Genomic DNA, 26,676 nt, shown 5'->3' on the forward strand with positions numbered 1-26,676 from the left:
AAACAATACTCCCAAACATTTCAATGCAACATGATTTTATACAACCAGCACATCAATGAAGCCCAAATCTAAAAAATTCTATATTTTAATGGCTCTCTATTATTGAAACTCAAAATGAGGCACATAAACCACACAATCTGCCATAGATTCTACTTCTGTGGCTGGTCTACAGAAAATCAAATGCCATTAACCTGGACTAATTAGAGATCTAAAAAATAAAAGCAGACACACCCTTGCTTTGAAACACTGATCTTCCTTCCAATTAGCATACTGAAATTCCCTTTTCACCTCTACATTCTAGAAGAGCCGAGGGGTGCAATCTGAAATGTATCCCATTGGCCATTCCACACTGAACAGTAGAAGTGGCATTTAGAAGGGAAATTTCCTTGTGTATTACCCCAGACTAAATAGACAAGGACGCTGGAACGTCTCCTTCTACCCAGATAGAGCCACACAGGCCTTGGTGGTCTGCCCTTCTCCACCCACTCCCCATCTGCAAAAAAAATGTGTATAAAAATATACATACATATAAACAAACAAACGCAGTTAGTTACTACCACAATCCCACTATTCATGACGGTAGACTTAACCCGTCTATCAAAAGCAACCTGAATACCAATGTATCATCAATCATAACACTCATTTACTAAATAATCCTTAATAAAGAATCCAAATATGTCATTGTATTTGAATACAGAAAAAGCAAACGACTAAAACAAATACAGGTTAAAGAAATCATTTACCATCCGTCAAAAACGTATGTAAATTCCTTTTAAAACAATCTACTTCATGTTAATATCTTTTAAAAATATCTCAGGGACATATGAACTAAAAATATATCAATTGTTTCATTTCAAAAAATGGTTTCCTATAGGAAAAATTCATACTCAGTGTTGATCAAAGAGGTAATGCCGTAGCTGTAACGCTTCAATTAATAAACATCAACTTTCCACATATGATGAAATTGATGGAGAGTTGGGTTGTGGTTTACGGATTACAGGTGATCCACAAAAAGACGCTGAGACTCCCAATACAGACTGCACCATGGCCTCCGCACACCGCTGGGGCCGGGTCCTCCCCGCAGCCCCTCCCTACGGCGGCTCAGGTCCCTCGGTTAGAGATTATATTCCGGTCCGCAGCCGCAGGCCGACTCCCTCTGCCCCGCATTAGCACTGCAGGACACCCCTTCATCCCAAACGGCCAACAGGCGAGGCAGCCGGGGGTCACCCCAAGAGAAGCCTCCCCCCCTCACAGCTAGGTGACCTGGTCCTCCTGATGCCCCATCCAGCTGAAGCAGCATGACAAGGTAGAAGCGGCTCCGCGTCTCAGCCAAGGGCAGCCCTGGGCCTGGGTGGGGCCGGGCGGGGGCCGCAGGCGCCCAGTGGCGGTGCCAAGCCCCGCCAGCGAGAAGCAAGGGAGGCTGCGATACTGGTGCATTGTGCTGCATCACGGCGAAGGCAACGGGAGCCATCCATCTTGCCAAAAAATCACATCCCCGTCCAGATAAACGCTACTGAATCCATTTTCCTCCTCCGCCGAAGCACCCCCCACACTCGCCCTCTCCTCACTCACTATCTCGCCCAGCTTTTGACTGGAAAAATAACGGGCACAGCTTGCGTACTGAGCCCACAACACTCCTCCCCGCCCCCCACCCCTATCTGATGGCAGGCACTTGGCATCTTTCCTATCACAAAAACAAAGGGAAGGCTCCCCGCAAAAGACGGCCGCGGGCGTGATGTGAGGGCTGATGACCAGAGGGGCTTCCAGCCCACCTCCCCAAAGTCAGGCCCGGAGGGTCCCCGCGTTGGCACAAACCTGTTGAAGAGAGGGTGGCAGGAGCTGAAGGGCGGGCGCAGCGGCAGCTCCGCGCCCCGAGGCGGCTCCCGCCCAGCCCTGGGAGAGCAGGGACCGCAGGGAGGGCGGGGGGCGGGAGTGAGGATGGGCGGGAGTGGGGGCGCCGGGCCGCCGCCTCCGGTTCAGCTGCAGCGCGGCGCAGCCGGGACCACGCCTGGCCGCATCCCCCGTACCGTTACGCTCAGAGCCCGGCCCTGTCAACGCCGCCCCCGCTCGCCACCAGCCGGGGCTAGAGGGAGGGCACCTGAAAATAGACCCTTGCGTCTGCCCACTCCGCAACCACCCCCGCGCAGCGGCCCCCGGCTGGAGGGAAGAGGTGGCGGAGGGAGAAACGAGGAATCGGCCCCGATACGTCCGGGGATGAGGCTAGGCGGCCGCGGGTTGCACCGCGGATGTGCAGCTACCTCACTGAGAAGACCGCCGACCCCCGCCCCGCACCGCCGGCGTACTCAGAAGCACTGGGGACCTGGCTCCCCGCGCCGCCCCCGCCCAGGTTCTGCAGCTTCCCTGCCCCCACGCCGCTCCCCGGGCGTAGGGCAGCGGCGGGGCAGCGGCGTCCTCCCGGCCTGGGCCCGCGCCCCTCCTCCCGCCGCCCCGGAGCCAGCCCGGGAGGCAGCCCCAGTGAGTTGGCATCTTCCAGCCTCCGGCCCCCTACCTACCTCCCGCGGATAGGGGGGTTGGGGGCGCCGGGGTCCCGTCCTCCTCCCGCTCCTCGGCGGCCGGGCGGGTGGGCCGGGAGGCGACTCCGCGGGGCTGTCCGCGGCTGGGGCCGGGGCTCACAGGACGGGACCAGTGGGCGCTGCTGCGCGGGGCTGCGCGCTCGCTCCGGGCGGAGAGGCGGCCGAGGGAGGGACTGGAGGAATCCGCAGCCTGCACGGCAACAGCTGCACTGATTCCGGGGGCTGGGCTGGAGCGCGGGGCGGGGGAAGGAGGGGAGGGAGCTGCAGGGAGGGGGCGAGGGGCGGGGAGAGGAGCGCGCGGACGCGGACGGGCGGGCGCCGGGCGCGCGCACACACGCGCGCTCACACGCTCTCTCCCGCACACCCTCTAGCCCGCCCCTGCGCTCCTCCCTCCTCGGTGGCTCGCTAGCGCCGGACCTCCGCGTTCGTCCAGAGCCCCGCAGTCGCCCACCCGGCGCCTGTTCCGCGCGCGACCCGAACCTCGGGCGTGTCCACGCTCTCCCCGCGGAGGCTCTGCCCTGGCCCGGCGCCGACCTTGTCCCCTGCCGCCGGTACTGGCCGGGGCTGGCCTGGGCAGGGTGGGCACAGCCGCCGCGCTTTCCGAGCCAAGGGACGGTGGGGGCTTTGTCCCCACAGCCGGCGAAGTCCAATTTCACGTTTCATTTGAGGCTAATTCGATTATCGCCATGGAAAGGGGCAGCCTAATTTTCTACGTGACTTGTGCAGCCTCTTTGCCCGCGACGTTAGCGTTTGAAACGCGATGAAGAGAGCGCGTGGAGGGAGGCTTTGGAAAGTCGTTTGGTTGGTTTAGTTTTAGATCTAGGTGGTTGATGCCTTATAGGTTCTGCCTGGCCTGATGAAGAGCGATGGTGACGAACCTGGGTGATGGAAGGAGGACGGTTGTTGCTCGGCGAAGTCAACATCCTCGTCCTTCATGAGTGATTTTTCACCCTTTCCCTCGCGGTAGCTGTAATAGACCCCACAAGTGGTTCGTGCAACTCTTGCCTCCCTCGCCTAACGCCCCAACGCTCACTTTAGCCTGGTTCGGGTGCCCCTTCCCGAGGCGCTCCCGGGGAGTGGGGGCGTCCTCGGTGCACTGGCGACCCCGCGATGGCGGGAGGGCTGAGTTCTCCCCTTACCCGCATACCGTGAGACGGACACCGGACGTTTCCTCGAGATTCGGCGAGTGTGCGAGCAGGTTCTCAACCAGTTTGCTCACCCTGCCAATCCCTCAGGCTATGTAGAAATTCTGGAACCGCCACTATTGAGGAGAAAAGATGGTGTCATCACCAGGACCACAAATAGAAACGCTCTTCAGAAAACAGTCTGGAGAAACTGACTTTCTGCCTGCTCTGTAAGTGCCCAAGGCGGCAGTGTAGCCTTCCGAGGGAAGAGGTCTTTCTCCGTTGTTTGTTTTTAAAGCCTTAAGGCTTTTCTCCTGAAGATATGACCCTCAAACCCTAAATTTAAAAAAAAATTTTTTAATAATAACAATAATAATAGACCATGAGAGATCTATAAATCAACCAGGTCCACTGATTTGCGATCATGCTTATATCTCAAATCAGTGGACCTGGTAGATTTACTGTATTTTTGTATGTAGTTTTAATGAATATTTTAAAATAAAACTAAACAAAATCATCCCAGCAAAGTGAAGATGATCCTTCCTTTCAGGCCTTCACCATATGTTTGAATGTTTGACCAAAGTTTATATTTGAACTGTATGAAAAAAAATTGAGGAAGGCAAATAATTTAACATTTTTCTCACAAGGCTGATCACCACAGCCAGGTGAACTCTCAAAGGGCAGGTTTCTTTGTCCATTGTTTGTACATAGTAGGCATTTAAAAGGTACTCAAAAAATATTTGTTGAACAGAATCAACATGTCTGTGGCTGCCCTTATTTGGTAAGGGGAAATCCAACTAGAAATAAAAGTTGTTTCCTTTCACTTATCTTGTGCCAGAGCCCCTAGCCCCTCCCCCCACAACACACAATGTTAATGAAATACCAAAGAAAACAATGGCAGTACTGAGAAATGCCTGTTTAAATTCTTTCCGTGTTATTCTGAAATTGTGATTCTTAATTGTTTCCTTTATCACAGATAACAGTATTCGAATAAATCTTCATTTGATGGATGAGTCACCTGCCCTACCCCAGTCTACTCCCCCTTACTTTAAAAAATGTTCCTTTAGAAAGGGAAGCCACACATATCTTTAGCAAGGTACTCCAGTAAAGTGGCAGCAAGTATTCAAAAAATGTGAAAGACAAGGATTCAGAGTTTCACTGTAAATACCTGACTAGCAACCTTTGGTGGGAAAAAAAAAAAGCATCACGCAGGAGAGCCCAGGGTATCACTGACCAGGAAAAATTAACATGTCCCCCATCCGCAAAAAAAGTCAATCGGGAGAGATGATTGAAGAAGGCACATATCTCTGTAAAAGGACAGAACCGAGAAAAAGAAAAAACATTTAGGCAATAATAAAGGTAACTAAATAATAAAGAATAACAAAAGGTTTATTCTTAAGTATCTCAGATGCAGCTTTGCTGAAGTTTTTCCTCGCGTTAGAATTAAGGTTGATTTAAAGGACCCTAAAACTCATCAGTGTCCTCTCTGTAACTTCCTACTCTCCATTTTCAAAACCTTGTGAGTCGCCAGGCATTATTTGTCTTCAATAAAGCGGAGATAACACTTTATTTCCTTTTTTTTTTTTTTTTACAGATATATATATAGTTACTTTAACTTTCCATTAGAAATGTAGGGAGAAATCTGGTCAACCTACTTATTAGTCACTATAGTCTAGGTTATGATGCTGTAACATCTAGTTCCCAAATCTCAATATAATATGCTAGTTACAAATCAGCAAAAACTTTGTTGCTTATACACAGTCAACTGTGGTTCCAAGAAACTCTCTGAGGAAGCTGTCTTCCAAATGTCAGCTCAGCATCCCGGGATACTTAAATGCTACAGTACCTTCATATCAGAAATACTTCTGCCCAGAAATGGCACAGTGTTTTCTCCACTTGCATTTTACATGACTTGCTTTGTCAGGTGATACAACTAAAATCAAAGATTGATGAACAATAATGATGTCTGCCACCACTTGTTTTTAGAAAAAAGGAAATGGTACTTTATTTACTTGATTCAGTTCAGTTCAGTTCAGTCACTCAGTCGTGTCCGACTCTTTGTTACCCCATGAATCACAGCACGCCAGGCCTCCCTGTCCATCACCAACTCCCGGAGTTCACTCAAACTCACATCCATCGAGTCCGTGATGCCATCCAGCCATCTCATCCTCAGTCGTCCCCTTCTCCTCCTGCCCCCAATCCCTCCCAGCATCAGAGTCGTTGCCAATGAGTCAACTCTTCGCATGAGGTGGCCAGATATTAGCCCAATTAATACCTGTATACCTACAAACTATTATGTATAAAATAAGATACAAAGATATATTGTACAACACAGAGGATACAGATGATATTTTAAAATAACAAAAAAATTATTAAGATTATAAACATTAAGTTGTATATACTTTACCACAATAAAAATTTAGAAAAAGAAAGCCCATCTTTTATTGTACTAATTCACATGCTAAAATTTTAAAAGGAGGACACATTTTGAAAACTTGAATAATTTTTTTTCATTTCTAATGTTCTTAAACTTGACTTCCTTTTAAAACTGAACTAGTCTGGGTTCAGTTTAGTTCAGTCGCTCAGTCATGTCCGACTCTTTGCAACCCCATGAACTACAGCACGCCAGGCCTCCCTGTCCATCACCAACTCCCAGAGTTCACTCAAACTCAAGTCCATTGAGTCAGTGATGCCATCCAGCCATCTCATCCTCTGTCGTCCCCTTCTCCTCCTGTACTCAATCCCTCCCAGCATCAGAGTCTTTTCCAATGAGTCAACTCTTCTCATGAGGTGGCCAAAGTACTGGAGCTTCAGCTTTAGCATCATTCCTTCCAAAGAAATCCCAGGGCTGATCTCCTTCAGAATGGACTGGTTGGATCTCCTTGCAGTCCAAGGGACTCTCAAGAGTCTTGTCCAACACCACAGTTCAAAAGCATCAATTCTTCGGCTGTCAGCCTTCTTCACAGTCCAACTCTCACATCCATACATGGCCACAGGAAAAACCATAGCCTTGACTAGACGGACCTTAGTCGGCAAAGGAATGTCTCTGCTTTTGAATATACTATCTAGGTTGGTCATAACTTTTCTTCCAAGGAGTAAGCGTCTTTTAATTTCATGGCTGCAATCACCATCTGCAGTGATTTTGGAGCCCCCCAAAATAAAGTCTGACACTGTTTCCACTGTTTCCCCGTCTATTTCCCATGAAGTGATGGGACCGGATGCCATGACCATCTTTTTCTGAATGTTGAGCTTTAGGCCAACTTTTTCACTCTCCTCTTTCACTTTCATCAAGAGGCTTTTTAGTACCTCTTCACTTTCTGCCATAAGGGTGGTGTCATCTGCATATCTGAGGTGATTGATATTTCTCCCGGCAGTCTTGATTCCAGCTTGTGTTTCTTCCAGTCCAGCGTTTCTCATGATGTACTCTGCATAGAAGTTAAATAAGCAGGGTGACAATATACAGCCTTGACGTACTCCTTTTCCTATTTGGAACCAGTCTGTTGTTCCATGTCCAGTTCTAACTGCTGCTTCCTGACCTGCATACAGGTTTCTCAAGAGGCAGGTCAGGTGGTCTGGCATTCCCATCTCTTTCAGAATTTTCCACAGTTCATTGTGATCCACACAGTCAAAGGCTTTGGCATAGTCAATAAAGCAGAAATAGATGTTTCTCTGGAACTCTCTTCCTTTTTCGATGATCCAGTGGATGTTGGCAATTTGATCTCTGGTTCCTCTGCCTTTTCTAAAACCAGCTTGAACATCAGGAAGTTCACGGTTCACGTATTGCTGAAGCCTGGCTTGGAGAATGTTGAGCATTACTTTACTAGCGTGTGAGATGAGTGCAATTGTGTGGTAGTTTGAGCATTCTTTGGCATTGCCTGTCTCCTCATATTAGAAATGTTCCATCTGGTGATTTACACATATTTATTTTGCACTGGGGAAACCTACAGACTTACATATTTAAAGTATCATTACCATTAATGAATAGTTTCTGAGCACCAATAGCACATTTATTGCTCAGTAAAATAATTCATTCTTTCAATTATTCAAGAAATATATATGCCTTAATCTGTTCTGGGCTGTGAAACAGAGCAGTGGGCAAAACAGTAAAAAAATCACTGCCTTCATGGAATTTCCATTGTAGAAGGGGGTATGATCAATAAACAAATACAATATATGTATGATTATTAATCTGACTATATGGTAATATAAATGTTTAGAAATAATATTTATAACATGGTCAGAATAAATAGTCTCAGCTTTCTATATAGGATCTTCAAAATTTTCTGTTAACAATGGTAATGATCATGTGTGTGCATGCTAAGACACCTCAGTGGTGTCCCACTCTTTGCAACACTATGGACTGCAGCCTACCAGGCTCCTCTGTCCATGGGGTTCTCCAGGCAAGAATACTGGAGTAGGTTGCCATGCCCTCTTCCAGGGGATCTTCCTGACCCAGGGATGAAACCCCTGTCTCTTGTTGCCCTGGCAAGTGGAGTCTTTATCACTAGCACCACCTGGAAAGCCCAGAAAGTAGCAACTATCAAGTACTTTCCAGTTTTACAGCATTTTAGCAAATAACATACTTTCTTGTCCTTTTGTCAGTTCTGTGAAATAGATATTAACCCCATTTTATAAATGAGAAAGTTGAATCATAATTTGAGTTTCTAAGTTTCAGTTCAGTTCAGTTCAGTCGCTCAGTCACGTCCGACTCTTTGCGACCCCATGAATCGCAGCACGCCAGGCCTCCCTGTCCATCACCAACTCCCGGAGTTCACTCAGACTCACGTCCATCGAGTCTGTGATGCCATCCAGCCATCTCATCCTCGGCCGTCCCCTTCTCCTCCTGCCCCCAATCCTTCCCAGCATCAGAGTCTTTTCTAATGAGTCAACTCTTTGCGTGAGGTGGCCAAAGTACTGGAGTTTCAGCTTTAGCATCATTCCTTCCAAAGAAATCCCAGGGCTGATTTCTAAGTTTACGCAAGTACTAAGTGACAGTGATATCTACTTAGAAACTAGTACATCAGAGCGGTGTGCTTGAGCATTGCATATTAATTATTAAAAGGTAGTTCTCTTTTCCAGATGAAAAAAGTTCTAGAGATGGATGGTGGTGATGGCTGCACAACAATGTGACTGAAGTGATGCCCTTGAACTGTACATTTGAAAATGGTTAAAGTGCTGATAAATGGATAAAGATGTGGTATATATAAACAATGAAATATTACTCAGCCATGAAAAGGAACAAATTTGAGTCAGTGGTAGTGGGTGAATGAACCTAGAGCCTGTTATACATAGTGAAGTAAGTCAGAAAGAGAAAAATAAACATTGTATACTAATGTGAAATAGATGGGGAAACAGTAGAAACAATGTCAGACTTTATTTTGGGGGGCTCCAGAATCACTGCACATGGTGATTGCAGCCATGAAATTAAAAGATGCTTACTCCTTGGAAGGAAAGTTATGACCAACCTAGATAGCATATTCAAAAGCAGAGACATAACTTTGCCAACAAAGGTCTGTCTAGTCAAGGCTATGGTTTTTCCAGTAGTCATGTATGGATGTGAGAGCTGGACTGTGAAGAAAGCTGAGCACCAAAGAATTGATGCTTTTGAACTGTGGTGTTGGAGAAGACTCTTGAGAGTCCCTTGGACTGCAAGGAGATCCAATCAGTCCATTCTAAAGGCGATCAGTCCTGGGTGTTCTTTGGAAGGAATGATGCTAAAGCTGAAACTCCAGTCCTTTGGCCACTCATGCAAAGAGTTGACTCATTGGAAAAGACTCTGATGCTGGGAGGGATTGGGGGCAGGAGGAGAAGGGGACAACAGAGGATGAGATAGCTGGATGGCATCACCGACTCGATGGACTTGAGTTTGAGTGCACTCTGGGAGTTGGTGATGAACAGGGAGGCCTGGCATGCTGCAATTCATGGAGTCACAAAGAGTCAGACACGACTGAGCGACTGAACTGAACTGAACTGAACTGAATATATATGTATATAATTTACAGAACTAGTACCAATGCAGGGAAGGAATGACACAGACGTAGAAAATGGACTTGTAGACTCGATAGGGGAAGGAGAAGGTGGGACAGATGGAGAAAGTGGCATTGACATATATAAACTATCATGTGTAAAAGAGATAGCTGGTGGGAAGTTGCTATATAACACAGGACCCCAGCCTGGTGCTCTGTGATGACCTAGAGGGGTAGGATGGGAGGAGGAGAGGGAGGCTCACAAGGGAGAGGATATTTGTATTATTATGGTTGATTCAAGTCGTATGGCAGAAACCCACACAACGTTATAAAGCAATTTTTTTCTCCAATTAAAAAGCAAAGAGCAGTATTTTTTAAAATGTTTAAAATTATTTTTAGTACTTTATAGAATCTTTTGTCCACTGACTGTTAGTCAACAAACATGACATATCAAAAAATAAAATAAATAAAAACGGTTAAGATGGTAAATACTATATATATGTTACTACATTTTTTTTTTAAGTTCTTAAAGTAATTCTGAATTTAGACCTCTGGAATAGTAGATTAGATGTTCTCAACGATTCTTCACTTAACCCACATGTTGGATTACACTGTTTACTTGCTGTGTTGTATGCACACTGATGTCTGTGGTACAACAAACACACTCTGCTGGAAGACCATACTCTTCTATATCTGTGTATTTCAGTTCCCACCAGTTGTATTGTATATTTACCAAGGCAGTTATGTCTCTCCTCAAGCTTTTTTATGCCAGTTATACTTATTATACCTAATAATTACATTTATTATAATTAAGCACTATAAAAACCAATTAAATATGCAAATGAAAGAGTTCTTTCAGTGGAAACGACGTTGTGTATTTTTGAAGTGTCTGATGAAAGGCTAAAAATATTACCATCAGATTATGTGTGGTCAGTTCCATTCAGTTCAGTCGCTCAGTCATGTCCGATGCTTTGCAACCCCATGGACTGCAGCCCTCTAGGCTCCCCTGTCCATGGAATTTCCCAGGTAAGAATATTGGAGTGGGTTGCTATGCCCTCCTCCAGGGGATTTTCCCTACCCGGGGATCAAACCCACGTCTCTTGCACTGGCATCCGAATTCATTACCACTGCACCACCTATGACACCAAAAAGATGAACAATAACAAAAATAGACAAAATTGATTTTATCAAAAATAGACAAAAATGGAAATTTTTGTGCACCAAAGGACATATCAAGAAATTGAAAAAATCTACAGAATAGGAGAAAATATTTGCAAATCATACATCTGATAAGGATGTAGTATTCAGAATATATAAAAACCTTTCACAACTCAACAATAAAATGACAAACAACCCAATTAAAAAATGGGCAAAAGAGTTGAATAGAATTTTCTCCTAAGAAGATACATAAATGATCAACAAGCCTGTGAAAATATGTTCAATATTATTAGTCATAGGGAAATGTAACCACTAGGGTCAAGGGTAGCTTTAATTGAAAAAAAAAAAAAAAGTAAAACAAAATGAAAGAGATGAAATTTGTGGTCACCAGAGATGTTGGATGTCAGGGAGGCAGACGAAGATGATCAAAAGGTACAAATTTCCAGCTATAAAATAATGTACAACATAATGACAACAGTTAACACTGCTCCAGGATGTGTGTGAAAGTTTTTGAGACAGTAAATCCTAAGAGTTCTCATCATATGACAAAAAAATTTTTTTTAATTTTGTATCTTTAAGAGATGATGGATGTGAACTAAACTTGATGTTTACGTAATCATTTCAGGATACATGTAAGTCACGTCATTATGCTGTATACCTTAAACCTATACAATGCTATATGTCAATTATATCTCAACAAAATTAGGGGGAGGGAACAGAAAATAATTATTACTGGTGAGAATGTGGAGGAATTGGAATCCCATGCATTGTTGGTGGGAATGTAAAATGGTATAGCTGGTGTGGGAAACAGTTTTGCAGTCCTTCAACAAGTTAAACTAAATTACCAGATGATAATTCCACTCCTAGCTATATTCCCGAAAGAATTGAAAACAGGTACCCATACACCTGGATACAAATATTCATAGTAGCACTATTCACAATACGCAAAAGGTGGAAACAATGCAAAAGTCCATCGATGGATGGATGCCGTGTTGGATACATACAGTGGAATACTACTCAGCCATGAAAAGAATGAAACATTGATACATGCTACAGTGTTTTGGTACATTGTACACTTAGCATATGAACACTTAGCATAACATGAAAAAAGCCAGACCCAAAAGTCATATGGTTTATGATTCCATTAATATAAAATATGCAGAATGGGTAAATCCATACAGAGAGAAAACAGGTTGTGGTTACCAGGGCCTGGTGGAGGTGTGGGGATAAGAATGGGATATAACTGTTTAATGGGTATGGAGTTCTATTTTGGAGTCATGAAAATGTTTTAGAGCTAGATAGAGGCAATAATTGCATAACAGCAAATATACTAAATATCACTGAAATGGTTGTTTTAAAATGGATCAGTTCAGTTCAGTTCAGTCGCTTAGTTGTGTCCGACTCTTTGCAACCCCATGCATTGCAGCACACCAGGCCTCCCTGTCCATCACTAACTCCCGGAGTTTCCCCAAACTCATGTCCATCGAGTCGATGATGCCATCCAACCATCTCATCCTCTGTCGTCCCCTTCTCCTCCTGCCCCCAATCCCTCCTAGCACCAGGGTCTTTTCCAGTGAGTCAACTCTTCACATGAGGTGGCCAAAGTATTGGAGTTTCAGCTTCAGCATCAGTCCTTCCAATGAACACCCAGGTATGGAATACCCTTTAGGATACTGGTTAGATCTCCTTGCAGTCCAAGGGACTCTCAAGAGTCTTCTTCAATACCACAGTTCAAAAGCATCAATTCTTCTGCACTCAGCCCTCTTCACAGTCCAACCCTCACATCCCTACATGACCACTGGAAAAACCATAGCCTTGACTAGATGGACCTTTGTTGGCAAAGTAATGTCTCTGCTTTTTAAAATGGATACCTTTATATTATTTGAATTTCATTCAATTTTAAAATATAAATAAAAATTGAAAAAAAAATTATTCCCCATTTAGCATCATTTTTAACAACCAACCAACCACTTGTCACATCAAGTGAATAGGCTTCTGCATATTCTTTAACACTCTCCTGCATGCTCCTCTTGAGAAAGGGTTTATCACAGTTAACCTCTCAGATATAAACTAGTTATTCCACTTGCATATTTTCAGGCAGCTTGATTGTAATATCCCACCACAGGAATAGAAAAGCGATTCTGAGTCCTTATTGTTAGAATAAAACTAAAAACTTTAGAAAAGAGTTTCTTGGAATTTCCCTTTGGTCAGTAGCAGCTGAGAATGAGAAGGGGAAGAGTGCAGGGTGCAAAGGCTCCATGTAACAACCTGCACTTTTCTTCTCCACCTGCACTGTCCAGTACAATAGCCACCAACTACACATGGCTAGCGAGCACTTACATTTTATGAAATTTGTATATATACTAAAATCAGAGGCTGAGTTTTTAAAAAGTGCAAATATCTATGTTTTAAAAATATCAGTTGTATGTTGTAATGATACTATCTTGGATATGTGCTGTGCTTAGTCACTCAGTTGTGTCTGACTTTTGTGACCCCATGGATCGTAGCCCACCAAGCTCCTCTGTCCATGGAGATTCTCCAGGCAAGAATACTAGAATGGGTTGCCATGTCCTCCTCCAGGAGATCTTCCCAACCCAGAGACTGGTCCCAGGTTTCCCACATTGCAAGCAGATTCTTTACCATCTGAGCCACCAGGGAAGCCCAAGAACACTGGAGTGGGCGGCCTATCCATTTTCCAGGGGAACTTCTGGACCCAAAAATTGAACTGAGATTTCCTGCATTGCAGGTGGATTCTTTACCAGATGAGCTACCTGGGAAGCATCTCAGGTATAATGGGTTAAAAGTTTTTTAAATTCACCTTTTCTTATTTTTTTTTCGAATATAACTATTGCAAAATTTTAAAATTATGTATATGGCTCACATTATAATTCTACTGAGTAACTCTGTTCCAGACATTTTCAATAGGGACCTCAGTCACTGGCATCCTGACTATTTAGGTTTGGGAAACTGAAGAAAAGCAACTAGAATTTGGAATATGCCACAAAACAAAGACTCCAAAATAAGGTTGCTTCCAACTCCCAGGCTTCCCATAGTGCCTCCATCACAACGGCCTTGGTATCTGTGGGCAGCAAGCCATGACTCTTTTTGAAAGCAGAAGGTAGGCATGGCTAATGTTTTCATGACTGGTGCCATTCTTTTGGAAAGTCCAAAGATGACCTTGACAATGACATCATATCATTGCCTCAAGATAAACCGCCCACCCAGCCCAATTTGACATATTTTACCAGCCTATGTAAAGGATTCCAGAAGTGGGCTAGATTCATGCCTAGAATTCATTCAAGAAATGGCAAAAATTCATAGGCTGATGGATGAGGACTCCTGGGTCAGGAAGTTCCCCTGAAGAAGGGATAGGCTACCCACTCCAGTGTTCTTGGGTTTCCCTGGTGGCTCAGATGGTAAAGAATCCACCTACAATGTGGGAGACTTGGGTTCAATCCCTGGGTTGGGAAGATCCCCTGGAGGAGGGCATGGCAAGCCATTCCAGTATTCTTGCCTGGAGAATCCCCATGGACAGAGGAGCTTGGCGTGCTACAGTTCATGGGGTCGTAAAAAGTCAGACATGACTGAGCGACTGAACTGAACTGATGGGTGAGGAACGAAGAGAAACAGAAAAACCACTTCCTTCCAGAGGTCAGAGAAGTCTAACATGTAGCTGGTCTGAGAGAAAACTCTTTGGTCTGAATTGTGTGATTGGATCTTGTCCCCCTAATCACACTTCTGACATTGGGGCATCCTTATTTCCCATCCTCTGCCCTCAGATACTGGGTGAGTGGGGATGTGAGGTTACAGCACAAATGTTACATCTGATTCTCAGAACATGACAAAAACAATATCTGAACATTTGCCTTAGAGGCAATGAAATTCTACCCTTGCCTGCTCTTCATGGTATGCAGACTGGTTCTGGGTTCTTTCTTTTACACACATGTTGGAAATAAGAGTTCAATTTTAATAATAAACCTTCATTTAAGACTGAAATTGAGGCCCTTAAAAATCACAAAAAAGAGAAATATTTGCTAAATTTCAGGTAATATGCATTTTCCTCAAATGTGATAAAAGGTATAAAAATTTTTTGTTATCGCTTTAGCATCATTATTTTTACAATGTATTTATAGGCATGGATTTCCCTGGTGGCTCAGCAGTAAAGTATCCGCCTGCAATGCAGGAGACTTGCAGGAGATGTGGGTTTGCTCCTTGGATCAGGAAGGTCCCCTGTAGAAGGAAATAGCAACCCACTCCAGTACTCTTCCCTGAGAAAGCCCATGAACAGAGGAGCCTGGTAGGCTACAGTCCACTGGGTCACAAAAGAATCAGAGTCGACTTAGTAACTGAACAACAACAATTTATAGGCACTTTTTAAAGTACTTTATATGTACTTATTTAACCCTCACAACTAATCTATATGGTGTGTTACCATCTTATCTTGTCTCCATCTTATTGATGAAGAAACTGAAGCACAAAGAGGTTGGGTTAATTGCCTGAGGTCTTACAACTAACAAGTGATGAAAACAGAATTCAAACCCAGGTCCATCTGGCACCAAAGCTCTTTCCAAAAGTTTGAAAAGAGAAATAGGATCTTAGTCATTTTACTACAAGCTTTAAAAGCAAACAATGATTCAAGATACGTGGTCAAAGTCATCTTAAGAAAAAAAAACTGACATAGTTCTAATAAAAAGTTAAAAAAGTATTTTTCAGGCGAGGGCTGTAAGGATGTGTCTAAGTTTGAAAAAATGTTAAGCACCTGGATTCTTGTGCTTATGTTTCAAAGTTCACCCAACTTGAAAGTCATCCGTTCCTTAATAAGTGCTGCCAATGTGGAGTAAGAAAAAAATACTTGAAACAGAAAACCCCCCTGTATTTAGTGAACAGAGCTGTATTGTTGTTTGTTTTTTGAAGGGGACAGGAGATGGGGTAGAGGTGGGAGTGTTTGTTTTTATGAGGTCTGCTTTGAAAAGCTCTTCTGAAGCCTTCCCAGGAGCAGCCAAGCGGGATGCTGGGGTTTGATACGGTACCTGCTGGGTCAGTATGGGCCCTTCTCAGCTGCAAGTAATTGACACTCAGGAGTCTCTCCAAAGAGGACCTGAGACCAAAGCAAGCTGAGAAAAATCATATATTGGATTTCTAATTGCTGCGGGACTCTGGTAGGAACAAAAATATTTTGAGGTCTAAGTTTCTTGTGGTGGGCTAACTGAATTTGAGAACTGAAGATTTACCCAGTTAGTGGGAAGATTTATGTGGAGGGGTACATTCTATAGGGAGGTTATCCAAAAGCTTTCTCTAAATTGTGTCTTGGTTATCGGCAGGTAGGTGCAACTGTCTCCTGTCCATGAGAGAAGAATCAGAGCCGACTCCAGTCATAAATTCCTATTAATTTGCCCTCCAAGTGGACCTGAGAATTTGCTTAGACTGACCCTGTTCCCCTCCTTAACTGAATTCTCCCACATCCTCCAGAAAGGGTAGGGGTGCTGATGCTGGAGTCAGGGGCCTTTCGTACAATGACTGGCCACACCCCCAGACAGTTGAAGGCCTCTGGTTTCCGAGCATCTGTGTCAGAAACTGGGCACATCATGTGGCTCATTTGAGAAGAAAACTCCAGGAACATATCAACTGGCAAAGTTTCATCTTTCTGATGACAAGCTTGCCATAGGGATTTATACTCCAGTACAAAGCTGCGGCAATAAATTGGTAAGTCATTCCTTAGTTCTTTCCTGGCCTCACTGAACACTGAAAATCAACAAGATAAATATCTGGTTTTGTTTAAAATACTGTCACAGTCAGAGGCTTCTCTTTTAACTCTAGCTTTTTCTTTGCCAAAGCAATACATTCACATTTTAAAATAAACAAAATGGTATTGAAAGGTATAAAATGGTATTGAAATTCTCTCACTCCGTCCCCACTCACCTCACAGCCCCACCTCCGTTTCCCATAGGTAACCACTTTTAAAACGTCTCTGCACTCTAGGGATTTCCTTGGTGCTCCAGTGGCTAAAACTCCATGCTTTCAATGCAGGAAGCATGGGTTCAATCCCCAGTCAGGGAAATAGATCCTGGATGCCTTAACTACAGATCCTGCAACTCAGACTCACTGCAGCCAAATAAATAAATGAATGAATTTCTATGTATTCTAACAGGGCACCTCTCTCTCTAACAGAGATACCTGCCCAGCGTCTCTGTGCTATGTTTAGTCACTCAGCCATGTCTGACTCTTTGTGACCCCCTGGACTGTAGTCCGCCAGGCTCCTCTGTTCATGGGGATTCTCCAAGCAAGAATACTAGAGTGGGTTGCCATGCCCTCCTCCAGGGGATCTTCCCAACTCAGGGATCGAATCTAGGTGCAGGCGGATTTTTTACCATCTGAGCCACCAGGGAAGCCCAAGAATACTGGAGTGCGTAGACTATCCCTTCTCCAGGGGATCTTCCCTACTCAGGAATCAAACTGGGGCCTCCTGCATTGCAGATAGATTCTTTACCAGCCAGAGACCAGAGTCTCTTTAGGCGTGTATGAATAAGACTTGCCCAAGATTACAGAGTGGTTGTTCTGGGACCGGATCCCAGAGTTCCTGATTCCCATCCTGAGGCTGTCCCTGACAGATCACACTGCTCGGTGCTGTGTGTGTGTGTGTGTGTGTGTGTGTGTGTGTGTGTGTGCTCCTCCAGGAGCATAAAACTCATTGCATCCAAAGTGAACATGGCAAGAGCCAGTAGAGAGCTATGAAGCCCGGAGGAGATCCCTTTGAAGCGGAAGATAACCAGGTTAAGGGAAATCTGGCAAGGCTTCATCAGGAAGGTAGTGTTCATGGTTGGGTCTGGAAGAATGGGTAGGATTTCAACAGGTAGAACAAGGTGAAGAAGGACATTCCAGGTGAAGAGATCAGCAAGAGCAAAGACCTGGCTATGGGAAAGCATCAGGGGTAAGTCTGGGTAGCCAAGAGCCACATATGTCTGGACTATAAAATATAATTAGAAGATAAAACTACTATAGTTTGAATGAGAGTATTGAGCACTTCAGTTCAGATCAGTTGCTCAGCTGTGTCCATCTCTTTGCGATCCCATGGACTGCAGCACACCAGGTGTCTCTGTTTATCACCACCTCCTGGAGCTTGCTCAAACTCATGTCCATCGAGTCAGTGATGCCATCCAACCATCTCATCCTCTGTTGTCCCCTTCCCCTCCTCCCTTCAATCTTTCGTACCATCAGGGGCTTTTTCCAATGAGTCAGTTCTTCACATCAGGTGGCCAAAGTATTGGAGCTTCACCTTTAGCATCAGTCCTTCCAATGAATATTCAGGACTGATTTCCTTTAGGATTGGCTGTTTGATCTCCTTGCAGTCCAAGGGACTCTCAAGAGTCTTCTCCAACACCACAGTTCAAAAGCATCATTTCTTTGGTGCTCAGCTTTCTTTATGGTCCAACTCTCACATCCATACAGGACTACTGGAAAACCATAGCTTTGACTAGACAGACTTTTGAAGGCAAAGTAATGAGCACCTTACACAAAGTATTATTCTGAGTGCTTTGTCAGTGTGCTTTAATCTTCACAATGCTTTGAAGCAGTTACCATTATTAGCTCCATTTTCCAGGTGGGAACACTCAAGCAAAGACAGGGTAGGTAACTGGCCTTAAATCACGATTCATGCAGCTAGTAAGTTCACATTCTTGAGAGTCTGGCTTTAAAAGAGTGTTAATATTTCTTCCTGTTACTGGGAAATGAGACTGGACAAAAAAGTGGTTGTTTTAGAAAGGATATTGGAACACTTGTTGAAACACAGATTTATTCTATTATGAATTGCAAAGAAAAGGAGGTAAATGTTTATTAAATATATACTATATCTTCAAAATATGACAGATAGATTTATTTTCTTTTTTAAATTAAAATTTTAATTAATTTAAAAAGAAAGATCTTAGGGAGCCAGCAATGCTACAGAAACACAGGATTAAAGGCTTACCTGGAGAAAGACCCTAGTACTGGCAGAGAGATTAGAGGGACTGTGAGCTTAAAGTTTGCGATCTAAAGAGACAAGAGTAGACTAGCCAGTGGTTACCCAACCAGGCCATGCTTGACCTCTGCTTGGGTTCATTCCAGGAGGAAAGAGAAGGGCAGGGAGGTAGGGGGCTTCTCAGCAAAGCTGGCTTCAGCTCTGGTCGTCTCGCTGCTGCTACTGCTGAGTCGCTTCAGTCGTGTCTGACTCTGTGCGACCCCATAGACGGCAGCCCACCAGGTTCCCCCGTCCCTGGGATTCTCCAGGCAAGAACACTGGAGTCGTCTCACTACCCACCCCATTTAAGGAGTTCCAGATTAAGAGTTTAACAACATATGGCACCTAGTCCATCATTCAGGAGAGGGGAACTCATTCCAGGTTCCCAGAAATCTCCTACCCTAGATCTGAGAGTGTCCAGGGCTACAGCAGAGCTCCTCTGGCCAACCAGCAGTCACTTGGTTGGTCCTGTGACCTTGACCCCATTTCCAGGAGGAGCTTTAGCCAGAGGGAGTACAGGGAGCCCAGCCCCAAGCCTTCTGAGGTTCTATTAGACAGACAGGGCAAGAGGGAAACCGGTGGGGCAGCAACTCTCGCTGGACAGAGTGAAGGCTAGACACAAAGCAGAACCAGTGCCTCGAGCATCTAGAGTTGCTCCCCAGCCTGTGTCAGCTTCGCCTGGATCTCGTCTGCTCCTGAGCTGCCCCTGTCGTGGCAAGCCCATCTCCGGCCCCACCTCCGAAGACCCAACGTGAGTCAGGCGGACAAAGTTCCCTGGTTCGTTAACCGTGGTACAGTTAGTCTGTCACCTCTTCTTCTTCAGCAGGGGCTTCTCTATATATGTCAGCACAGTTTGTCCCCAAGTTCACTCACCTTCCCCTTTGGTTACAGGTTCACTCCTCTGCCTGAGTCACAGAAGGCTCTTGCTCCGGCGCCTTGACCACCCACGGCTCACTTCCCTCAGGGGTAACAACACCCCAGGTTTACACAGCTGGATGGGTTTAGAGAAAGTCGGGTTCTTGAGCCTTTAACTAAGCAGTGAAGGTCAGCATCTCAGATCCTGAGAGACCTGCAAGGTCAGAGAGCAGGGCAGAAGGGCAGGCAGGAGGTTATTTATGTCTTCCACAGACTTGGAATCCTGTGCTACTTAGGCATCAGGGTGTCTAAAGGCAGCTGGTGCCGGCTCCACTGGGTGTCCACCAGCGTGGGGGTCCCAGCTTCGCTCCTTGGCACTGCGGTGGAGCCGAGGGCAGGTGGACAGAGCTAGACTTATTCTCTACATAATTTAAATGGGAAAACTAGGACCCTGAGAGGGTGCATTCATGTTAAGTCCCTTCAGTCATGTCCGACTCTGACCCTCATGTGTGACCCCGTGGACTGTAGCCCACCAGGCTCCTCTGTCCATGGAATTGTCCAGGCAAGAATACTGGACTGGGTTGCCATGCCCTCCTCCAGGAGATCTTCCCAACCCAGGGTTCGAACCTGTGTCTCTTGTGTCTCCCGCCTTGAAGGTGGGTTCTTTACCACTAGCGCCACTGGGGAAGCCCCTGAGAGTGTGAATTATTCAAATTCTCCAAGTTGTCAAGGGGCAGAGAAAGCGTTTGAAGACCCCATGTACCAGCAAAAGCCAGTGCTCTTGCTCATCTAAACATAGCCCACAGAATGCTAGTCCAGGGCCCAGAGAGGAATGGGCTTCTGGGTGAGCCTGGCTTGAGAAACGCTCAGATGATCCAAAACAGACCTTAATATAACTGCAGATTTTCTCAGATGTCAATACACTTCCATACTTCATAAGGTATGTGTCTCACATTTCTGAAGCTGATTTTATCATGGTGTCCTCCTCTCCCACCATTCCCAAGCCCTTTGTTCAGATCACATTCAATGGAAATGGCCCTGGGAGGTCACTGACTAGTTTGGGAAAGCCGACATAGAGCATCCCAGAGAAAGGAAGGAAAGGTGTGTTTCCTGATCACCTGGGTCTGCGGCCTCTCTCCGTAAATACACAACACTGAAACACAAAGGGCACTTGAATCTTACTTCCTGAGAACTGCACAGAAAAGACCTTATCTAAACTTCCACATCTCAGAAATCCAGTATGTTTGGTTTTTTGTTTTTGTCTTTGTTTAATTGTTTGCTTTAGGGATCAACATGGAAAAACTTGATATGATTTCTATGGTAGAAATCTCCCAATTCCTAGTCTAGTTTTTTCATACTCTAAAGTAAAGGTGTTTGGATGTCAGAAACCAAAAAATACACGTAGATCATGCTGGACTGGGTTATTCCTGTGAACTTAATTTCCAGTTAGCTGGTGGTTTACTATGTAATCCACTGTTGCATAGTGATATAGTGATATAGATTCCAAAAAAGAATACCTTCACCCTCTCCCTTCTGAAAATCCTCATAAAGTATAAAACCTACACATGGCAGGACTGAACTAAGCAAAACCTTAGGCATTAAGAAAGGATTCTGTAAATGTTAAACACTGTGAAAATAACACTCTTTGACTGGCTACACATTCTACCTGTCAAAGGATATTTTTGCAGGCAACTGTTAATACATTTGGTAAATTGGGTGGAGTTTCCTTTTCATTTTAAGAATTTGGGGAAGGATTATTGGAATGACCAAAATGCTATTGATGGTGGTTTTATTACCCAATGTGCATGAATGCTAAATCGCTTCAGTTGTGTCTGACTCTTTGTGACCATATGGACCATAGTCTGCCAGGCTCCTCAGTCCATGGGATTCTCCAGGCAAGAATACTGGAGTGAGTTGCCATGTCCTTCCTTATTTACCAATAAGCTGACCTAATTTTAAGAATAAAAAGGTTACTTAATAACATTTGTTCTTATTTAGAAAGCTGGGGTGTGGGTGAAGGTTTCAAATTTTTGCAAAAACTTCTAGAATCACTTGTAGTGTTATTTTGTAGTCTAGGGGATGTTTGAGAGTGATCAGTTTAGATATAAGAACTGTGCATGTGTGTGTGCTTCAACTCACACATGCTCAGTCGTGTTCAAGTCTTCACAACCCCATGGGCTGTAGACCGCCAGGCATCTTGGTCCATGACATTTCCCAGGCAAGGATATTGGAGCAGGTTGCCATTTCCTCCTCCAGGGGATCTTCCCGACTGAGCGATTGAACCCACGTCTTTATGTCTCCTGCTTGACAGGCAGATTTTTTATCACTGAGCCACCTAGGAAGCCCCAAGACAGATCTGAGTGTTCTTTTTGTCCTAAGAAATTTTTTGTAATAAGTAGTTTACTGCTGCTGCTGCTGCTGCTAAGTCACTTCAGTCGTGTCCGACTCTGTGCGACCCCATAGATGGCAGCCCACCAGGCTCCCCTATCCCTGGGATTCTCCAGGCAAGAACACTGGAGTGGGTTGCCATTTCCTTCTCCAATGCATGAAAGTGAAGTCACTGAATCGTGTTCAACTCTCAGCGACCCCATGGACTGCAGCCCACCAGGCTCCTCCGTCCATGGGATTTTCCAGGCAAGAGTACTGGAGTGGGGTGCCATTGCCTTCTCTGGCTGCTACTGCCACTAAAACTGAATTTTCATCACTCAAAGCTGTGAAGTCTAGGCTCCCTCTTTTACCAACTGCATTATGACTAGAAGGTGGGATATTGAGGTTTATCATCAGTTCATTTTTTATCCTTAGTGTATATGAGAAGAGGAGCCCAAAGGAAAATTCAAATTAAAAAAATTTAGAAGGAAAATTTAGAAATTTAGAAGGCGCATTCATAATCTTTCTTAGGTCAAAGTGAATAGTATATAGTAAAGCAAATGCTAGTGAAGCAGATTGGAAAATAGAACAGGAACACTGAGGATAATGCTAATTGCAACAGAATACAGATCCATCCCTAACCTAATTAATTACCACTATAAATATCTTCTTTCTCTCGGAAACCATATAGCGTGTACATATGCATCAGAATGTTTCTCAAGTATAGGCTATTGGGATCCACAACCCAAGAAACATACCAGCCTAGTGAAAAAAGAAGTCCTCATTTTAGGAATCACAGGAATTGGAACTCTGTACAATTCTAATGATTTCTTGTTATTGAGGTGGGTAGGCTGTTTTCAAGATATTGGATGAAAGGAAATTTGACATATCCTGAATTGTAACCTTGACACCACCCTCCCTGTGAGCTCAAACAGATGACTTTATCTCTTGTGCCTGGGTTTTTTTTTTTTTTTAATTTCCCAGTTTCTCTTCTTGTTCTTTTGTATCCAGAGGTACATGTCATCTGAAGACTTCGGCACTTTGCATAGTAAATCAGGAACAAATCCAGGAGAGAGAATGAGAGACCAGTACCTGGTTTCTGCATGAACGTTGTGCTAGGTTTGATGACCCTATGGTAATGAATGATGTTTCATATACTTCCCTATGTCTTATCCATTTATACATTTTCTCTTGGCTCTCGGAAAACTGAAGTCTCTGTGGAACATTCCATAAATGATCATCACCATTACATTCTACTAAAATAACTGAGACCTATTTATAAACCACAGGAAATTGTTCTTGCTCAGGATACAGTCTGAATAAGTAATTTAGAAAATGGAAAACAGTCATCCATATGTTTTCTTCATCTACTATTTTCCAAGCTGGCCCTGAGCGTTCTATCCCTACACCTTTGCTCGTGCTGTTTTCACAGCTTAGAATACCCTCCCCACTTTTCCTCCTCTTCTCCTTTAAGGGTCAGATGCCACTTTTGAGGGAGTACCTTTTTGACACGGCCCCTCACCTCCATAACCCAGAGATCTCTTTCTTTCTTTCTTGCACCTGTGATTCACGTCTAGACCTTCACATCTAGCACTTACATGCTACCCTAGAGCGTTCTCTCCTTTTTAATGGCTACCCTAGAGCCATTAGAGAAAACGGGAATTTCCAGAGAGAGTATAAACTCTTGGAGGAGAGGGTTCTACATGAATAACTAAGACAGCATCTGACACAGAGCTGAGAACATAGACGACAGTTAGTGCTGTTGGTGTCAAAGGGTGTTTTCAGGTGATCTAAAGCCAAATGAAAGAAAATCACAGGAATTCAGTGTGCAAAACAGACTCAGGTTGACCTACTGTGGTAGAAGTGGCGGTAAAGGTGGGTACTTTGGCATCCGGTCTGCTAGCTCCACTCTCCCCCTCCTCCAAGCAAGCTCTGGAGCACCCCTAGGGTGCAGTCTCCCTCTGCCCCCTGCCCTGTTGGTGCCTTCTGTTCTCAGGCTGCCATGCTGTAAACGTTGCCTTCCTTGGAACCCAAGCTTCCTCCATTCCATTCTCTCCAGGCTTATGCATGACTGTCTCTTGTCTGAGCTGTTAAAGCTCTCGAGTGTGTGCTGATGTTCCCCACCCTTCCCAAAGCAAGTGCATTCTCACAGACTTTTTCTAAAGAGAGCACCTTGGCTTGACTCACGGATCCCCAACCAGCTAGTTGGAAAACTCAGTGAAGCTGATCACGGGGCAGTCCTTCTGGCCGCATTCCCCATTTCCTGCTGTCCCAGCAAATTCCAATAGGAATGCCTGCAGGATTGAAATTCTGGAATTCCTTTTGAGACAAATTTCTTGTCAACACTAACATAATCTTCCCCATAAACAAACATTTCCTTTCTCCTTCATACTCTCAGTTAATTGCCAGGAAACAGAGGAAACAAATATTCTGGTAGAACTTTTGATGGCATAAGACTCATCGCATTCAGAGCAGTAGGAACAGAATGGAGAGTGGCCGTACCATCCAGCCTTTGATCCTGGCATCACTCTAACCCATCCCACCCCAGCGCCATGTGGACATCTCCAACACTGACAACCTTGGCTGCTTCCCATCGGGGCTTTCTGCTTCCATTCCTGCTCCTCCTTTGATTTGATTATTGGAGCAACAATGGGTTTATCCTTGAGTTTACATCCTGCTGATCCCCTTTTCTGTGGGGATCCAGTTTTCACTCCAGACCCTAATGCAGGCCCTGGTGCTTTTAACTATTGTTCACTGACCAGTGATTCTTCCAAGTCCACCTGATCTTTGACACCAGGCCTTGACAGTCACAGCTGGTGGGCCATGTATGCCAGATCAAACCTGGGACTGTTTTCCAAGAGACGTTGCCTGGCTCTGAAATGTTTGTCCTAGAAGCCCACTTCCATTCAGTTCCAAATCCTTGAGGCAGCAAACGCAACCTCAGTAGACTCCTGACTTGATTTTGTATATGTTCTTCCAGTTATTTGACTTGGACTTCCCTCTACAATTGTTAGCCTGGTCCACCTGTGTGCTCTCTGTGTCATCTAGAGACTTTTGCCTGACTCACTCCCAGTACCTGCCCGGCTACAAGAAGTCACAGTCCCACCACCACCACCACTGTAGGACTCCTGGGGAGGATAAGCCAGTCAGGGAAATCATTTTACGGAAAGGAGCTTTTTGATTTTCTTTAATTCACCGTGTAGGTCAGGAGATTATTCTCAGAAGGAAATATAAAATAGGGGATGTAAACCTGGAGTCTTGGTCTAGTCAAGAAGGAGGTACAAACATTTTATAAAGAAAAAGTGATTTAATCTCTCTCCTATCATTCTGCCAGATGGAATGAAGTCCTCTGGGAATATTGTGAGGGAAACATTTATCAGGAGGATAGTAAAGGATTTAGGATTATTTTGTTATCCACCTTCTGTAAGCAAGCACATCTTTTTGCTTTTGTATTTTTTTTTTTATGGAGGAAAAAAAAGTGTTGGGTTGAACTCCACGTGCTTTCTTATGTAATAAAAAAGTCAAGCAAAGGGCATGCCTTGGTTCGTCTTGGGCTCGGCAGTCTGCCGACATTATCACAAGTGCTGGGAGGTGGAGGCTCCTTGAGGATTATCATGCAGTTTCTTTCTAAGTGTTAAGCCTCTTTCTATGCAGAAGGGGCCCATCTCAGGATGGACCATTATGATCCCTAGTTCCTTGTTGATGTTTCAGCAAGGGTTCAATAATTCTACAGGGTTTTATTTAAATGTACTCAATTAAGGCAAGATTTCCAAAACCAGTTTTCCTCTGACTATGGGCACCTCATAGCCCAAACGGGTCCCTTTTTTCCATCCTTAAAAATCATGAAAGTTGGCCATGTCATCTGAAAGACACCTTCTAGCTCTGAAATTTCCCAAGTGTGCGTTCTCAGTAGTGTTCAACTTTCCAACCCCATGGACTGTAGCCTGCCAGGCTCCTCTGTCCATGGGATTATCCCAGCAAGAAAACTGGAGTGGGTTGCCATTTCCTCCTGCAGGAGGTCTTCCTGACTCAGGGATCAAACCTGCGTCTCCTGCAGCTCCTGCATTAGCAGGCAGATTCTTTACCACTGAAAAACTTTGTAATAAATTCTAGCTGGCATCCAGGCACTAATTCAAAATCTGTAAACCAGTTAATATATTCTAGAATTGAATCTATTGGTATCCCTTAGCAGTAATAGTAATAATTACAGTTTTAGTTCCAATAAGAAGTACTTCCTCTCTTGCAAGATAATATACCCATGGGACCATCTAGCATTTACAGGCCACCAATATATTTCAGTTAAAGGGGCATCTCCTATACTAATATTTCCAAAATATAATTCTAGAAATCCTATTCTTTCACTTAGATTCACCACAGCAATTGTGTCCTAAAAGGTCTTTTATAATATATTTTATGCATGCAGGATCCAATCAAAGATCACAAATTGCACTTAGTTATTAGTTCTCTTTATTCTTAATCTAGAAACAGCTTCTTTCTATTTTTCAAAACACTGATAAATTTGAGGAGTCTGGTCTGGATATCTCATAAAATATTACATAATCTGAATTTATGGGATTGTCTCCTCAAGTTGAGATTCAAACTTAATATTTGGCAGAAAAATGACTTCAGTGATGTCCATACCATTATTTTAAAAACTTTTTTATTTTACCTTTTAGATG

At 44.3% G+C, this 26,676-nt stretch overlaps 1 protein-coding gene and 1 long non-coding RNA gene across 4 annotated transcripts in view; one reads left to right on the plus strand and one right to left on the minus strand.

Moving 5' to 3' along the window:
- The window catches only part of SPTBN1 (spectrin beta, non-erythrocytic 1), a 209,918-nt gene extending 205,993 nt beyond the window's left edge, over positions 1-3,925 (minus strand). The window contains exon 1 of one of the 3 annotated variants that reach the window (XM_069583334.1): positions 3,682-3,925. The gene's annotated coding sequence lies outside the window, so the exon portion shown is untranslated. Of the gene's footprint in view, positions 1-1,815; positions 2,429-2,513; positions 2,980-3,681 lie in introns of those variants that run through there. The other 2 variants (XM_069583331.1, XM_069583333.1) reach the window with 2 other exon arrangements.
- On the plus strand, positions 1,947-4,675 carry LOC138436941 (uncharacterized). The gene is made up of 3 exons (XR_011255678.1): positions 1,947-2,475; positions 2,906-3,085; positions 3,376-4,675. It is a non-coding gene; the product is annotated as an uncharacterized lncRNA (long non-coding RNA).
- Positions 4,676-26,676: the final 22,001 nt, after the last annotated feature.

Source organism: Ovis canadensis, chromosome 3 (assembly GCF_042477335.2).
Source record: "Ovis canadensis isolate MfBH-ARS-UI-01 breed Bighorn chromosome 3, ARS-UI_OviCan_v2, whole genome shotgun sequence".
Classification (NCBI taxonomy): domain Eukaryota; kingdom Metazoa; phylum Chordata; class Mammalia; order Artiodactyla; family Bovidae; genus Ovis; species Ovis canadensis.